This window comes from Triticum aestivum, chromosome 6B (assembly GCF_018294505.1).
Source record: "Triticum aestivum cultivar Chinese Spring chromosome 6B, IWGSC CS RefSeq v2.1, whole genome shotgun sequence".
Classification (NCBI taxonomy): Eukaryota; Viridiplantae; Streptophyta; class Magnoliopsida; order Poales; family Poaceae; genus Triticum; species Triticum aestivum.
In genome coordinates, this window is record NC_057810.1 from 639,424,429 (window position 1) to 639,429,446 (window position 5,018).

Consider the following 5,018-nt stretch of genomic DNA (forward strand, 5'->3'; position numbering starts at 1 on the left):
TAAATCATTTGGATAACAAAATGGAGAAGAAGATGTCAACCTCTGCCACAAATGAACTAAGAAAGCCTCCTTCCAAGAAGGTTACAACGGGGTTGTTGGAAAACCAACAACGAAAAGAATAAGCTTGTAGTGGGCTTATGGAAAAACTTCTCAAAATTGAGGCGAAATTCTGCCACTACGGAAACAAATAATATGATTGATAACACCAACGAGATGGAAAACTTCTTCCACCAAGATGATAGAGAGATAACTTGGAGCATTGATAATCACCACAATAACAACATTCCTTAGGGAAGGCTTTAGATGAAATATGACATAAGATAACTCCAATGAAGAGATTAATGGATTTAAAATACCTCATTCTTGACAACATGTGAATCACGAAACATGAATGGAAATTATCAAGAATGACATATCACCATCTCAAAAGATAAGGTAGAAAGAATTGCACTTAGAAATGCAAGATGAAGAATACTTGAGCTTCTCAAAACAAAAACATGTGTTGAGCACCATGTTATTTTAGAGTGTAGCTTGGCGGATCATAGCTTCGAGTGAAATCTTGAAGAGCAATTGAAGAATGAAAAAAAATCCTTGACGAACCACCATGTAGAGCCTCCATGAAGAACTCCGGTAATGAAAGGATGATAGAAAGAAAGAGAAGTTGAAAACACAAGGTGAAGCCTTGCAATGATTTAGATGGAGCTTCACGACGATATACCCGAGAAAACTTGGAACTCCGTAAAAGAAAAGATGAAGCATCTCGAACCGAGAAACTAGATCACTTGGATGAAACAATGATAAGAATTACGTTATGCGTATCCTTCACCAATTTAAATTGATGAGAAGCAACGGATTTGGCATACTACTTATTCTCGTAAAAAGGATTAAGATAGATATGGCGCAAACTTGGGAAGGTCTTCAATGATCCACCGGTAGGATTGGAAAGAACGAATGAATTGATACGATAACAAGGGAAGAGGAAATCTTGAATGAACCACCGTAAGAATTGAAAATGAACGTAGAAAAGGCACAATTCACCGGGAATAATTAGAAAATGAATAAAGATACTTGTGGGGATTTAGATACAAGAGAACAAAGAGATCACGAATTGATTAGAGGGTATTTGAATGATGCACCAGTAAGATTTGGAGAACGATAGCTACACGCTGAGAATGAAGAATTATGACATGATGGCCTTCGGAGGAAAGAAATGGAAACCACTCATGAAATGCTCCGGATGGTAAGAAAAGAATTGTCACAATCAAAACAATTATGAGGATAGCATGAAGCTAGAACCATGAATATTCAAGAGAATGGACCAAGATTTAGAGGAAAAACTCTTCTTCGGTCTTCAAATGTTGAGAATGATGATGAGAACCACCATGAATTGTTGAGATACTCCGGGAGAATTAAAAGAGGAAAGGTTGAGGCAAAGATGAAAAGAATTTGAAAACGACCTTGGAGAAGGCATGTGACTGATGAAAATTCATTCTTATGTCAAACTTGGAAAGGAATTTGGGAATAGCTCCGGAATAGTTAGAATAGTCAGGTAAGATCCTGGGAAAAGACCTGTGGGTTAGGGCCCACTCAAAAGAAACATCGTTGAAGGGTTGCTTGAAATAGAGGTTACACCGGTAGAATTAAAGCTTGAATGAGAGAAAAAACCTTGAAGTATCTCGAACAGATTAAGAATGGAAACATGATTCTTCCGAGATATATTGACCACTCCGGATAAGAATAGAAAGAGGTGAACAATTAAGAGGTGCACCGACATGGGAAAACATTTGAAACGAGGAAAATATATGATCCACACTGAAAGCTTGAATTAAATCCACCGGAGAAGAATTAGAGAATGAAGAATGATGAACTTGAAGCTTCATTAGTATCTTCGTGAGAATCACTGGATAAGAACGTTGACGGGAAAAGAATGGAGAAACTTCACATCCATAAGATGGATACTTGATTAAGATATCTGACTCCTTGAAGAAAAGGGTGGGAGGGCGGGAAAACAAAGACGACTTGGGGACGGATGAAACAAACACCGTTGAGAAAACTTAGAATTGATCTTGCGGATGGGGGAAATGATGGGATCATATCGAAGAGAAGCGCACCGGTTGGAAAAGAATTGACATGACAATCTCGATGATCAAAAGGATTAGTACTCCCATAGAAATATGAGAACGCCGCTTGAAAGGTATGGAATCAACACTTGACATTGAAGCAACTCAAATACCACAACTCAAAACAAAACAAAGGATTGGCTTGCAGAAATAAGCCGGAACAAATACATATGATAGAGATTTACCCAATCCCATATCATGCATCTGTCGGAAAGATATTCTAGGAGCTACTTGAATTCCCACCTATAAACTCCCGAAACTTTCTGGTTATGCAATCTGGTGTTGGGGATACAGGGGAAGCAATATATCTCACCCAAACTAACAATCCCTACATCCAGCTGTATCCATCCGTCAACACATAACCAAGAAACCTTCGGAAATCGTGTACCTCAACCTTCGATAAGCATCCATTATACGAGTTATGGCAATACTCCCGAACTCCCCAGTACTGGCTGACGTCGAGGTTATCTCACCAACAACTGCATAAAAGAGATTTTCTATGTCAGCAAAACTCAGGTATTCCAGAACTGCAACGATAAAATTGTGACGACAACACCTCGGAGCTCAACTCCCCGGGTCAATGCCACACAATAGACAGCAGGCACCAAGAACAATGTTCTCGTCACAAAACCATCGGAACGATTCCAAGATACCCGCATGATCCTAAAATTTTTCTTAGTGAAATTTGAGGAGAGGAAAGTCAAAACATCTACGATAAGAGACCTCACCAGAGCGACGAAGGGGCTGAGGAGTAAAAAAGAATCCTACTCTCCGATATATATAATCCTAAGACTCAAAATAGTTTTCTTCTAGATTCAACAACGGCCAACAAGCAACGGGGCTCCTATGGTCGGTCGAGGCTCTGATACCAACTTGTCACGCCCAATATGCGATACTATCCTAAAGAGACTCGAAGGTCCCACCAAGGATAGAACCGCATATTGAAACGCTTTCGCAAGGTGGATATCATTACATCAACATTACATAATAGATGGGGATACATACAAAAGGCATACAATGCCACACGAATACAACATCATCTTACATGAGATCAACATCCGTCTACGGATGAAACACAAACAGAAGATCAAACGACATCCATCCTGCTAGCCCAGGCTGCCGACCTGGAACCTATCCCCTGATCGAAGAAGAAGCAGAAGAAGAACTCCAAAATAAGCAAACATCGCTCTCGCGTCATGATCATCGCATAACCCGTACCTGCAACTGTTGTTGTAGTAATCTGTGAGCCACGAGGACTCAACAATCCCATTACCATGGGTATCAAGACTAGCAAAGCTTAATGGGAAAGGAAGGGGTAAAGTGGTAAGGTTGCAGCAGTGACTAAGCATATATGGTGGCTAACATACGCAAATAAGAGCGAGAAGAGAAGCAAAGGAACGATCGTCAACTAGTAATGATCAAGAAGTGATCCTGAACTGCTACTTACGTCAAGCATAACCCAAAGACCGTGTTCACTTCCCGGACTCCGCCGAGAAGAGACCATCACGGCTACACACGCGGTTGATGCGTTTTAATTCGGATCTGGTGTCAAGTTATCTACAACCGGACATAACAAATTCCCATCTGCCTATAACCGTAGGCACGACTTTCGAAAGATTATACCCTGGAGGGGTGTCCCAACTTAGCCCATGATAAGCTCTCGTGATCAATGAAGAATATACCTTCTCCCAGGAAGACCCGATCAGACTCGGAATCCCGGTTTACAAGACATTTCGACAATGGTAAAATAAGACCAGCAAAGCCTCCCGCTGTGCCGACAAATCCCGATAGGAGCTGAACATATCTCATTCTCAGGGCACACCGGATGAGCAAGACGTCGGGTTGGCATAGACCCTGGTTGCCCAGGGGGCGCCGGACATCGCTCGGTTTGGACCAACACTTAGACAAGCATTGGCCCGGGGGGGGGGGGGGGCTAAAATAAAGATGACCCTCGGGTTGGCCGACCCAAGGGAAAGGTATAGGTGGTGGTGAGGCAAATGGTAAAACCAAGGTTGGGCCTTGCTGGAGGAGTTTTATTCAAAGCGAACTGTCAAGGGTGTCCCATAAATCACCCAACCGCGTAAGGAACGCAAAATCCGGGAACATAACACCGGTATGACGGAAACTAGGGCGGCAAGAGTGGAACAAAACACCAGGCATAAGGCCGAGTCTTCCACCCTTTACCAAGTATATAGATGCATTAATTAAATAAGAGATATTGTGATATCCCAACATAATCTTGTCCACCATGGAGCAATCTTCAACTTCACCTGCAACTAACAACGCTATAAGAGGGCTGAGCAAAAGCGGTAACATAGCCAAACAACGGTTTGCTAGGAAGGGTGAAAAATGTTAGGGGCTGACATGGCAATTTGGGAGGCTTGAAGAGCAAATGATAGGTAGCGCAGCATAGCGATAGAACAAAGCAACTAGCATAGCAATGATAGTAGTGAGATCCAGGGTAACGGTCATCTTGCCTGAAATCCCGCAAGGAAGAAGAACGAGTCCATGAAGAAGACGAACGGGAGTAGTCGAATGAATCCTCAGAATCGCAACATTACCGGAACTAAGAAGCAACACCGGAAAGAAGCAAGGAACATAGTAAACAACCATCACATTAACATGGCATGATGCGCAACCAAGTATGATGCATGTCCGGTTTAAAGAGCATGGCATGGCAAAGTGCAACAAACAACACTACAAATTAAGTGGAGCTCAATATGCAACGAGTTGCATATTGACGAAACACCACATTGATTATTTAGTTCTCTCTCGGTTTTGTACCCAACAATATTAAATGTTGTTAAACATGGCAAGAGGGGAAGCATAAATAAACTAACTATTTAGGCAAGTTTAAATGAGGCCGGAACAACAAACAACATTTCCGGAAAATCCCCA